General features: G+C 43.6%; 1 protein-coding gene across 1 annotated transcript in view; it reads right to left on the bottom strand.

Moving 5' to 3' along the window:
* PPP2R2B (protein phosphatase 2 regulatory subunit Bbeta) overlaps positions 1-14013 on the bottom strand; it is a 275434-nt gene that overhangs the window by 240837 nt on the left and 20584 nt on the right. The gene's annotated exons all lie outside the window — the stretch shown is intronic.

Below are 14013 nucleotides of genomic sequence, written 5' to 3'. Positions count from 1 at the left end.
TGGTGGAACTAATGTAGAGAGAGCCCTGGTGCAAGTATGCTTTCTGGGGCCCCCTCTAGTGCAAGTGTGGCCAAAAGGTAGATCTCCATCTGTCGGAGAACTTCAACAATGCTATGCCTGCTGGGAATCTACCATTTGCCCATCATTGCAGGGTTATATTTGTGAGCAGTGTTTGAGCGTTTAAATTTAAGCATGTTTGTGTATTAAAGGACCACTATAGTGCCAGGAAAACAAACTCGTTTTCCTGACACTAAAGTGCCCCGAGGGTGCTCCCACCCTCAGGGTCCCATTCCCGCCAGGCTGAAGGGAGAGAAAGGGGGTTAAAAACTCACCTTTCTCCAGCGCCGGGCTCCCTCGGCGCTGGGGACTCTCCTCCTTTAGCCGTCATCGGCTGAATGCGCATGCGCGGCAAGAGCCGTGCGCACATATAGCCAGTCCATAGGAAAGCATTATCAATGCTTTCCTATGGACGCTGGCGTCTTCTCACTGTGGAAATCACAGTAAGAAGCGCTGAAGCGCCTCTAGCAGCTGTCAATGAGTCAGCCACTAGAGGCTGGATTAACCCATTTGTAAACATAGCAATTTATCTGAAACTGCTATGTTTACAGCAGGCAGGGTTAATCCTAGATGGACCTGGCACCCAGACCACTTCATTAAGCTGAAGTGTATGTGTGTGCGTGTATGGGAGTGTTTGTATGTACTGTTGCCATTGGAATGTAGTGGTGTACTTGTTTGTAATGTTTGCATCTGAACGCAGGGGTGTTTGAATGTAGTGCTGGACTTTAAATGCAGGTGTGCTTTTTGTGTGTAGTGTCGGTGTTTGAATGAAGGGGTGTTTGTATATCATTTTAGTGTTTTAATACATGGGTGTGTTTGTATGTAATGTTTGCGTTTGATTGCAGTGCGTGTGTAGTGGATGCAGTGTGTGTATATTGTGTATATAAAATATACATATACACAATGTGTGTTTGGATGTAAGCATGTTTTTTGCATGGAGTATGTGTGCAGTGTATACACATTCAGAGACACACAAATACACACATACAGAGACACACACATACACATACTGACACAGCGATACACACACAATGACACTTGTTTTCCTACACACAGATACACATACACTCATGTAAACAGATACACACTGACACAAAAGGAGACTCAGATACACATACACGCAGAGACAGGTGAGGGTGACCGTGTGGTAGGGAGTGTGTGTGCAGGTAACAGTGTAGGTGGGCAGGGTGAAAAAGGGTTACAGTGGGCGGCGGGCAGGGGGAGAAAGTGTTACAGTGGGTGGGCAGGGGAGAGAAAGGGCTACAGTGTAGGGGCAGAGGGAGAGAGGGCTACAGTGTAGGGGGCAGGGGGAGAAAGGGCTACAGTGGGGGCAGAGGGAGAGAGGGCTACAGTGGGGGGGCAGGGGGAGAGAGGGCTACAGTGGGGGGGCAGGGGGAGAGAGGGCTACAGTGGGGGGGCAGGGGGAGAGAGGGCTACAGTGGGGGGGCAGGGGGAGAGAGGGCTACAGTGGGGGGGGCAGGGGGAGAGAGGGCTACAGTGGGGGGGGGCAGGGGGAGAGAGGGCTACAGTGGGGGGGCAGGGGGAGAGAAGGCTACAGTGGGGGGCAGGAAGAAAATGGGTTACAGTGGGGGAGCAGGGAGAGCAGGCGTTACAGTGTGGGGGGGCAGGGAGAGCAGGGGTTACAGTGGGGAGAGGGGGGCAGGGAGTGAAGGGGTTACAGTGTGGGGAGGGGGCAGGGAGTGAAGGGGTTACAGTGTGGGGAGGGGGGCAGGGAGTGAAGGGGTTACAATGTGGGGAGGGGGGCAGGGAGTGAAGGGGTTACAGGGTGGGGAGGGGGATGGGGGCAGGGAGTGAAGGGGTTACAGGGTGGGGAGGGGGCAGGGAGTGAAGGGGTTACAGGGTGGGGAGGGGGCAGGGAGTGAAGGGGTTACAGGGTGGGGAGGGGGCAGGGAGTGAAGGGGTTACAGTGTGGGGAGGGGGCAGGGAGTGAAGGGGTTACAGTGTGGGGAGGGGGGCAGGGAGTGAAGGGGTTACAGTGTGGGGAGGGGGGCAGGGAGTGAAGGGGTTACAGTGTGGGGAGGGGGGCAGGGAGTGAAGGGGTTACAGTGTGGGGAGGGGGGCAGGGAGTGAAGGGGTTACAGTGTGGGGAGGGGGGCAGGGAGTGAAGGGGTTACAGTGTGGGGAGGGGGGCAGGGAGTGAAGGGGTTACAGTGTGGGGAGGGGGGCAGGGAGTGAAGGGGTTACAGGGTGGGGAGGGGAAGGGGCAGGGAGTGAAGGGGTTACAGGGTGGGGAGGGGAAGGAGCAGGGGCAGGGAGTGAAGGGGTTACAGGGTGGGGAGGGGAAGGGGCAGGGAGTGAAGGGGTTACAGTTTGGGGGGGGGGGGGGTAGGGAGAAAATTATTTACATTAGGGGGAAGGATCTGGGGACTGTGTCCTACCTAACTTGAATTCCCTGGTGGTCCAGTGTCTCCCTGGTGGTCCGGTGGGGTAAAAGTCTCGCGAGCTCCCTGAGTGTTGCCATGGTAACGCTCTGGGAGCTCGCGAGACTTCTATCACACGGTCTGCAGCTCTGCACCCGGCGGAGCTGCAGACCGGAGCTGCTGGGCAGACTGATTGGAGGGAGCCCGGCGGCATACAGAGAAAACCGCCGGGCTCCCTCCTGGTGTCAGTCTGCCTGACTGCCCGGCGGCCCTGAATGTGTGGGTCAGCGCGACCCACTGGGAATCGCCCTGCGACCCACCAGTGGGTCGCGACCCACACTTTGGGAACCGCTGATCTAGACCATTTGGTCTGTTTTTACTGTATACTTATTGCTACAAGATTTGGGCGCAGCCCTTACCTCCTTTTTATTTTCTTATCTTGTTTTAACCCCTTAAGGACCAAACTTCTGGAATAAAAGGGAATCATGACATGTCACACATTGTCATGTGTCCTTAAGGGGTTAAAGGGGCTTGAAGGATTCCCTTTTTTTGGGTTGCTGCCCCCCATTCCGTTATCTAGCGCTGACTCTTCCCCCCTTCTCGTGTTTTATACTGAAGAAATATAGTGCAAGTCGCAGGCATGGAGGATGACAGACAATCCAGAATGTCAATGTGTCGGTGTGCTGATGACGCAGTGCAGGAGATAAGATGTATAGGAACATTATAGTGTTAGGAATACAAAGCTGTATACTTAACACTATAGAGTCCCTCTGCCCCCGCAGTCCTTTTCACCAACAAGTGAAGAGGGCCTTTTAAACAAACATTTACCCGATTCCAGCATGGAGGCCCCCCACCACATTAGGTCTCCCCCCATAGGAAAGCATTGAATCAGTGCTTTCCTATGGGGTGTTACAAGACACTGGACTTATTCATGCAAAGTATGAGGAAATTCAGCATTGTTTCATGGAGTTAACCAGCAGGCACCTCAGACAGCCACTAGAGGCAGTGTTAATCCTGCAATGAAAATATTGCAGTTTCTCTGAAACTGCAGTGTTTTCAGCAGCAGAGTTAAGGGGACAGGGACACTGCTCTCAGACCACTTCAATTACATGATATGGCGCCTATAGTGTTCCTTTAAAATTCAAGAGGAGCAAAGGTTCCAAGGTTCAGTATTTTAATTTTGGACTTAAAACACCATTGAGGAGAGAAAGGAAAAAAAAATCAAAATCAGGAGAGCAGGTCGACATCAGGACTATACTGACGGACTTTAGAGTGTTGACAGCTATGATATATGTCATGTGCTGCATTGGTGCAACTGAGGTTTGGGCACCAGAGAGCTTTATTTTACCAACAACAAAACAGGACAATTAGCCACTTGTTTCACATGTCCATCTACAAAAAAAAAGCAGATCGGTCTGTGGTTTAAAGAATGGCAGATAAGCTCTCAATTTGTCTCTAGAAGGATTGAGGTCTGACTTGACTAAATTGTAAGACAAATTAAAAATGGTCTTAAACAGAATAAACAAATGAGCATATGCAATAAAAGATACATGAACTAATCAGAAATCACAAGTGTGGCATCACAAGGTTTGCTATCAAAAAGCAGGCAATCGACATGAGTTTTGCAATTAGATCTTTGAAGCCGTGAATTACCAGCAATGACATGAAATGCTTTTTCAAAGACTAAAGTCAGAATTTGGACACATGCCAAGAACAGCTAGCACAGACACAATATACCATTCATTTTCTCATTTAGCCGGAATCTTACCATACTGAGCAAGAATGAGGATACAGTTTAATAGGAGACAAAAAGAAGATTATACAATACCTACCAAATTATAGGCACTACAACGTGAGGGGTATAAACCAAGATAATGTTTATAAAAAGCTAAAATGTTTACACATTAATGAATAAATGTAAAAAAAATGTAAAAAATTATATATATATATATATATATATATATATATATATATATATATAAATAAATATATAGCGCTCGATTTAATATTTTTGGATTAGAAATAAACTTAAATTGTTTAACATTTGGAAAAATATTTTAATATATGGATATATTTTTGTATACCCTTGTATATCCTGATTGCACGCGCAGTCCCTTACAAGTAGAAGCTTTCAAAAACATGACTGCTGACCCATATCCAACCCACCGTTGCCCCAATAAACACACTGGACACCTTTTAAAGTGGATAAGGGCAACGGCCACAGCTTTATTAAAAATAATACAATTCTTAACTCCTGTCAGCTGTTGGGTGAGAGCTAGAGATGTCCCGAACAGTTCGCCAGGAACTGTTCGCCGGCGAACATAGCTTGTTCGCTGTCGCCGCGGCGGGCGAACATATGCGATGTTCGGTCCGCCCCCTATTCGTCATGGAGGTGGGAGGGTCAGAGTGGGTCTGCTGCTGATTGACTGGAATGTGTCTGCTGACTGTGAGGTACAGGGTCAAAGTTTACTCAATGATGAAGAATAGGGGGCGGACCGAACATCGCATATGTTCGCCCGCCGTGGCGACCGCGAACAAGCTATGTTTGCCGGCGAATAGTTCCCCGCGAACTGTTCGGAACATCTCTAGTGAGAGCCCAACACAGTTCTCCATACTTATTCTCCAAGAGCCCAACACAACCGTCACTAGCCATCAGCCCTGCGCCGACTGCAGTCTCCCCAGGGTGACCTTGCGTCATACTCCTTCCTTTTGATTACACTGTCCAGGGAAAAACAGCCACCGTGAAGCCACTCCAATACGAAATGAATGTGTGGAATAGAGACTGGTCCCCACACGACCTGACAATTCATCTCCGCAGTACGCTAGCAAATTGAAATCCACTCAAGGACGAACCATTCTGGACCAGAAGCAAACCTGCGGATCCACCCCTAGCCTCTAAATATTCCTGCAACAAGCGTTCCGGACAGAAAGAACCCCCAGAAAGGCCTATCCTTACTCGAGCTCCTCTACCCACCTGATCTGTCTTTGACCGCCGAATCACCAACAGAACACCCCGAGAGGATACCGAGACGTCGGAAAACAGCAACGCTGCCACAGAACTCGCCATAGGAGCTGCCAGTTTGCCAATACAAAAGGGCCCCGAAAAAAAAATAAAAACGCCACTCGAAATAAAAGAACCTCATAATCTGCGATAGAAACCTCCGGACTTCTAACAACTGAAGCAGCCTAACTCCGGAAATAGGCCGACGCTTGCCAACACTTTTAAAATGCGTGAAATGCAAAATACCTTAGTGACATCCGACCATATTACAAAACGGAACAAAAAAGGAGAGAGCAGACAATCACCGGTCGGCCGACGCGGCAGACTTACCTGCAGAACACAAAGACTCTAATAAGGACAGTGTAATTGACAGTCTACCTGCATCCGACGCAACGTCATGGCCCCTACCCAAAGACCACCACTGACCCCACACAGCAGACCACGTAGCCTCCGACAAGGACCCCCGTATCAAGCGTTTCATATGTCTGAAACCAGGTTCCACAAATAAGTCAGACACGGGGTTCCCATCTGCGATGCCTCCGGAGCAGTCTCCCGAAAACGGTCCCATTGAAAGCGAGAAAGAGTCTGCAATGACATTGCCCACCAATGTCCAATGACAGTCCCATTTCTGGGACCTGTGGCCTGGATCTATACCTATAACAGTTTCTGTTTTGCATTTCAGCAGATACTGGAGGCGTTCGGATAGCACAGAGTTTTACACCCTCTATAACAGTTTCTGCAGCTCTACTATCAAGTACAAGAGGCTGCCTGACTGGACTACAGAGTACACCTGCCTAGGTTCCTGGTACCCATCTCCACACCAGCCGACGTAAAGGACCACTACAGTCAACTAGGCCACCACATCTCAATTAAGTAGTCCTTCAATTTAACCCTGAAATGTAGAATATTGCAGGATTATTATTTTCGCCAAAAGATTCCATAGCGCTTTACAATATTATGAGAGGGGGCATTTCACTATAAATAGGACAATTACAAGAAAACTTACAGGAACAATAGGTTGAAGAGGACTCTGCTCAAACATACAGTCTATAGGCACCTCTGAAGTTGTAGCTCATAGAAAAGCATTGAATTTAATGCTTTCCAATGAGCAGTAATGGATGCACGTGTCTCGTTCACTGCGCATGTGCCTCAGGTCTCCAATGTTTCTCAATTTAGAGTAATGGTTGGACCACTGTAAAAGGAAGCAACACCTCCTTGATTATGTCATAGAAGGCAGACAGATCAGCATTACAAATGGAACCTTTAGTACTGAAAAGAAGTACAAGTAGAGCGTGCTGGCAACTTCCGTTAGCTCAGGGGAGCTAATGGAAGTACGAAGGAATCCTCCCTGACTGTTTGATTGACAGCCAGGGGAGAGTTCCCTAGTTAATTTATAAAAGTGCTGATTTCTTATAGAAATCAGCTCTTTTATAAACTGGGTTTAAATGAGGGTCTTCCTCGCCCATAAAGCATTTCAGCAAGCTGAAGTGCTTTTGGGGTGTGGAGTGGTCCTTTAAGCTTAAAAAAGGTACATTACAAGTGCTGAAAACAGGTGCATCCTACAGAACTAATCTGACCAATGATACATCCAGCTCTGCTTCTGAAGCTCACAAAGTTCCTAGACTGCCTGATCTTTATTGTTGATGCAGAGAGTATCTTTTAAAACAAAGTAGGTTATAGCAGCCCTTTACATATTCACATTTTAGGTTTGTAACACTGACAAAAGGCTGGCACTAGAGTATTTGTTGACTAGTGCACAACATATATAATACCACGTTACACCCTACTAATTATTGTGCTCCAAAACAATAATTATATCATACATTAGATCATGGTTTCAATACAGATACCCTGTGCCCGTCACTTAACAAGTCAATAAGTCTGAATGTTACAATGAACCATTTATTGTAGCATAAACAGAGCCTAGTTCAGAGGATGATCTCTTATACTGAAGCCTAGCAACCCCAAACAAAAAAAAGATTGGCCATTTGGGACCAAAGGGCTACTTGCATATAACAGGTGTCACGATTGTTCATTTATGACATTTTACATTCCATAAAGTAGTTTTAAAAAGGATCAGCAAAACTCTGTTTAGCTCAGCTATTTAAATACAATTATCAGCAAAAGTCTCTTCAGGTCCTTCAGCAAGGCATTCAAACAAAATTTACTACATCCTGACACACAATGTTCTACACCATCACAAAAAAATATGAAAAGATGCGGTTTCCAATCACCCATGTATCTCAAGATTTGTCTGTAATAAGAGATTTGTTTTTACAGCTAAATACGTGCCTGGTTTAACCCATGGTGCAACATCTTAAAGAACATACTATGTTGTTAGATTGTCAAGATGAGGAAGAGCAAGAGTCTCCTTGCATCAATGATGATCTGGACCTGAACTTTATCCCTGTAGGCTTTTTTCGGTTTTTCTTTTTAATAATGGTTAATAAATAAATTTGTTGCTTTATCTTTATGGAGTATTAAGAGTAAACTGAAGTGAAGGGACGATCAAACTGGATCAAAATGGAACCGTTATTTCCTGGTTTGCAAGTATAGTAGGACAAGGCACACTAGGGAAGCCCAATTTCTGGTGCCTGTGCCGCAGGGTCAGGTTCCTGTTCAGCAAAACCCACAATAGTATAAGCAATCCAAATAATGTCAGCAATCAGCAATAGTGTCTCATGATGGTTTATTGTGCAAACATGAACAAGGCAACGTTTCGACAAGGTCTTTCCTGGTTTGGTCAGCTCAGTGGAATTAAACTCAAAAAGGCAGTCACTTGCCAGAACAACAGCCTTGCAAATATTTCTCATATAGCTGTATTGCCAAGTCTGTGATTCCAGGGAGCCTGGACTATGGTGTAAGGGGAGGGCTTGCAAAGGCAGCAGAATTATTTTTGTTTATCAGGCAGTGGTGTGTCCCTTTAGGTAGCAGTCATAAGAACATGGTGCAACCCTGTCAGTATAATGCAAACAAATTATGGAAGGTTGTATATACTATAATGGAACTTCAGCAATATTCGAAAGCATAACCATTATTACACTATTGATATAAGTTGCTAAATGCTGCCATACTATACAGACAGAGGTTCTAATGTGAGATACCTACTAACCATCCAAGGATTCCGCTGTGTCAGTCAATACTTTTAAGCATCACATTATCTCCCAGAGATCTGGAAGTGCTTCTTCATTTCTTTCTTGAGTTTCACATGCAATTAAAAATAGATGAGGGTTCTACCACAAATGCCAAGTATTTCCAATTATTGGTTTCTTCTACAGCAGAAAATAAATACATTTAAAAAATGTTTTTTAAAGAATTGGCGCTTTTTGGAAAGAAACATTTTTACAGTCCAATTAATTATGGTAAACATGCTTAGATGACCTATACAGTCTGTTCTACTTTTTAAAAGCAGTAACAAAAAAAATAAAAAAAATAAAAAATTACAAAATAAAGTTTAATTCACTCACATCTTTAGCATTTTGGCTAAAAAAAAAAAAAAAAAAAAAAAAAAAAAAAACACACTATTCTGGGCAACCCTATAAAATTTGTCTAATAAACATTACCACTAAGCCTAGCAGCACAACAAAATTAGAAAAGAATACCCTCTTTGTAGAAGTCCTTTTAATGGTAGGCTTAAACTGTCAAACAGCTAATTAGAAATATTTATATTGAATGTGTCTGTAGACTAAACTACAAGCGTTTGTTGTTTTTTTTTGTTTGTTTTTTTTTAGCAAAAACTGGTACGACCTTAACTCAGTTAGCTGGACCTGCCTAATAGACATCACTGTTCTCTATACTTTGGCTGTTGAAAAGCTGAAAAAAAATAAATAAATAGATTTTTATTAGTCTGTTATGAGTCTCCATGATTCTTTATACACAGTAAATAGCTAAAAAAACGAACGTGTGAGTATGTTGGTTTTATATATATTATACACACACACACACACACACGTTCGTTTTTTAGCCAATTACTGCATGTAAAAAATCAGAGATTCATAACAGACTAATAATTGGAGTACAAAGATATATCTTGAAATTTCCATTTGAACTTTGCTTTAAAGTCACAAAACATGTATAGGTATAGTCTCAGTCACATAACACAATAGCCGTGACTATTATTGTTGTGTGTTTACGCTGTCTGCAGAAGACCTATTGATCTATTGCTAATAGCTTCTTGAGACAGATTACACTAGACAGAAGTCAGCCAATTACATTTCTATGTCTAGAATACAGTTAGCATTTCCAAGATATTCTGCTCTTTGCACTTTGATGGTCAGTACTTTATTATAAAACTCTGCTTTGTGGGCTAAACACCACTTGAGAAAGACTACCTTATGGTAGCCAGCATGCATCCAGTGCTACGACTGCAAAGAACGTTGCCAACATAGCAAGGTAATGGGAACCAATTAAACTTCTCATATGGAGTTCATGGAATTAGACAAAGTAAGCATCCATTTTGTGCTCCTTCCATCTAATTTTTAAATCACTGTCAGGGATACCTATGATAGATACAGCAAAAGGTGCCATAACTGAGTGGGGAAAGAACAGTACGCAGTAGCAGGAGAAAGCAGTAGAGATAAAATGTGAAGCATGGTATTTGGGACTAGTATAAAGCCACTTATAATTGGAGGGAGAAAGTTAAAAATGGACACTGGTCACCATAACAAATTAATCTAAAATAAGTTATGGTGCCAGGAGGTCTGAGGAAGTACTCTTACCTTAAAGGGATATTGCACTGCCCAAATAAAAAATAAATCACCATTTAGTAGATATCCCTCCTAATAGAGACATGTATTCATTTAACTTTTCATTTTTTTTCATTGTGGGCATACCTAAAAACAGCTTGCAAAAACTGCAGTTCTCTTGTCTGGAATCTTTGCAATCCCTATTCTTCTAACCCCGCCCGACCTTCTGTGGCTGTCCAATCACAGACTTCTCAACGCAGGTCAATGAGAAGTCTTTGCAAGGCAGGTGCTCTGGGCAACGTTTTTTTGATTGAAATCCAAGGGAGTGTAACCATGATGATTTATAAAAGTGTCATTTTTTTATTCAAAAGGGTACTTTTTGCAAAATGAGAAAAAGAGGACACACTTTTCACACATAGAGCTTTTCAGCAAGCTAAAGTGCTTTAAGGGCCTAGAGTGACGATTTAAAGCGGTTTTAAACAGTTTGATGGTTTAATCGCAAAGGTTGCTTCCGTGCCGGCATCCGGGTTTTGAAATCAGTTACAGGAAATGCAAACTGCCGCATGGTTGGAGCATTGCTGGTTGGCTAGAGCAGTCAGGTGACACTATGTCAATCAGGAGCTTCGCATTCTTAAAAAAAAAAAAAAAATTAAAAAAAAAATAAGGGGGGGGGGGCACCCAATTTTTATGAATGGCATTTTGCCAGATTTGATACATAACTTCTTTAAAAACCATGTTCAAGCTCTGGCACATTTTGTGACATTGTATTGCAATATATCAAGTGAAGTTACGTGCTGTATGGGGTAAGCCTATGAAGCAGCCTGTAACAGAAGAAGCAACAAAGTAAAACCTCATCAGTTCCTTTCAAGATCAGATCTGCAAAAGTACAGTAAAATGTATATTTGCTGCAGAGGGATTTAGATAGACTGGGGGAGTGGGCACTCAAATGGCAGATGAAATTTAATGTTGAAAAATGCAAAGTTATGCACTTTGGCGTAAAGAATACACAAGCAACGTATACCCTTAATGGAAGCGAATTAGGGATAACAACACACAAAACGAACTTGGGAATTGTTATAGACAACAAACTATGCAACAATGTGCAATGTCAATCAGCAGTGGCTAAGGCCTGTAAGGTATTGTCATGCATGAAAAAGGGCATTCATTCTCGGGACGAGAATATAATTTTGCTTCTTTATAAATCACTGGTAAGACCACATATTGAATATGCTGTGCAATTTTGGGCACCTGTTCTAAAGAAGGATATTATGGCACTAGAAAAAGTACAGAGGCAAGCTACAAAATTAATAAAAGGAATGGAACATATCAGCTATAAAGAAAGGTTAACAAATGTAAACCTATTTAGTTTAGAAAAACGTCGCCTGAGAGGGGATATGATAACATTATACAAATATATATTCGGGGCCAATACAAACCATTGTGTGGAAATCTATTCACAAACCGGACTTTACATAGGACACAAGGTCATGCGTTTAGACTGGAAGAAAGAAGATTTCGTCTAAGTCAAAGGAAAGTCTTTTTTACTGTAAGATCAATAAGGATGTGGAATTCTCTGCCTGAAGAAGTGGTTTTAACAGAGTCCATACAGATGTGCAAACAGCTACTAGATGCATACTTGCAAACACAGAACATTCAAGGATATGATCTTTCAATGTAGGGCAATAACTGCTTGATCCAAGGATAAATATGACTGCCATTCTGGGGTCAAGAAGGAATTTTTTTCCTAGCTTGCTGCAAAATTGAAAGTGCTTTATACTAAGTTTTTTTGCCTTCTTTTGGATCAACAGCAAAAAAAGAAATGCGAGGATGGACGCAAGTCTCTTTTCAGCTATGTAACTATGAATCGCGACTATATATGCACCACAAATGGTGCTACAGTATTTGAAATCGGTCCAAACAGCAAGCCTGACCACAGCATACATGGAGGATCTGGCCAGCTGCTGAATACCATTACTGACAATGTATAAGAAGCATGTCAAACATGCAGCCCACGTGCCGCATGTGGCCCGCGATTAGTATATTTGTGGCCCAGGGTGGACTGGCCTACCAGGAAATTTCCCGGTAGGCTGCCTGCCCTAGGGCCACTTTGTGCTGTGGCCCTCCAGCGGACTGCGGCCCATTGCGTGCTCCTGCGACTGGTCAGCAGCCGCAAGAGCGCAAAACATTCTTACAAAACGGTCGCTGTATATGTTCATACATGGAGTCATATCCGATGGCTGCTCGGCAAGACCTGCGTGCACAGAATGGCTGGATGCATGCAGAGCAGGTCAGCCACCCCCCCCCCCCCCCCTTCCCTGCTGCTTGCAGTGCCAGAGGAGCATGTGGCCTGCTTGAGCAGAAAAGATCGTGCAGGGCTGGATTGGAAGATTGCTTAAAGTAGGGGGAAAAGGCCCTGGGGGAGCCTTTCTGTAGTGTATTAAATGAAGGGTGGCAATGTATTAAATTGGAGGGGAAGAAGTGGGTAATGTATTAAATTGGGTAAATGAGGGGCACAGTGTATTAGAGTGGTGGAAGAAGGGGAAGTGTATTAAATTAGAGTAAAGGGAGGAGGGCAGTGTATTAGATTGGTGGGCAGTGTATTAGATTGGGGGAGGGGGCAGAGTAAGTAACCTGAAGTGAAACTTTTGAGTAAATAATATATGTATCCAGGATTACATATTGTTTGCATGAAAATGATACAAGTCATTTACGTTTGTGTTGGTCTCTTTTTTAGCTAACTAACAAGAAAGAGAATGCACACAAAAAAAAGCCACAATAGTCACTTAACCTGGTTTAATAAGCCAATATCAGATACAGGCAAAAACAAACAATTATAATTAAAGTGACAAAATTAGGCACAAAAAATAAACCCTGGGGGGCTACTTTTTGTGTCCTGTTTCTGCCCTATTAGGCTTGTGAAAACTTTTGGTAATTATCATTGATTTTTTTTAATTTTTTTTTTGTGCCTAATTTTGTCACTTTAATTATAATTGTTTGTTTTTGCCTGTATCTGATATTGGCTTATTAAACCAGGTTAAGTGACTATTGTGGCTTTTTTTTGGTGTGCATTCTCTTTGTTAGATTACTATTTATATGGGTATTTGAGGGAATATCAGTGAGGATTAGCACCCAGATGGTTATACTTTCTGTTAATTAGTCTCTCCATACTTTGTTTATTGTAGGTCTCTTTTTTAGCGGCACACAAACTTGAAGGATCATTATAGTGTCAGGAAAACAGAGCGGTTTTCCCGACACTATAGTGCCTTGAGGGAGCCCCCACCCTGAGAATCCCCCTCCCGTGGCGCTAAAGGGGTTAAAACCCCTTCAGTTACTTACTTTAATCCAGCGCCTCTTCTCCCCCACCGACGTCAGCGGAGCCAAATGCGCATGCGCGGCAAGTGCCGCGCACGCATTCAAAGTGTCCATAGGAAGGCATTACTCAATGCTTTCCTATGGACGCTCTGCGCGATGGAGGCATAATATGCCTCCAGCTTTGCAGATGCGCCTCTAGTGGCAATCCAGAAGACAGCCACTAGAGGATGGCTTAAGCCCAAATGTAATCATAGCAGTTTCTCTGAAACTGCTATGTTTGTATCTGAAGGGTTAAAACCTGAGGGGCCTGGCACCCAGACCACTTCATTGAGCTGAAGTGGTCTGGGTGACTATAGTGTCCCTTTAAACTGTTTATTTGGCCCGGGTGAGCCTTGGAGTTTTTGACATGCTGGATTTACAACAACGACACAGCAGACACAGACATCAAATTTAGTTTTGCTTGCTCATTTGATGCACCATTACTAAACCAAACCATTAAAAGCGCATGGAGCTGACCACAAACCTTAAAATGTGCACTAAATACATTTTTTTTTTTTTTTTTATAATTTAAATTCGT

This window comes from Pelobates fuscus, chromosome 3 (genome assembly GCF_036172605.1).
Source record: "Pelobates fuscus isolate aPelFus1 chromosome 3, aPelFus1.pri, whole genome shotgun sequence".
NCBI lineage: Eukaryota > Metazoa > Chordata > Amphibia > Anura > Pelobatidae > Pelobates > Pelobates fuscus.
This window is presented reverse-complemented; position numbering and strand designations above follow the sequence as displayed.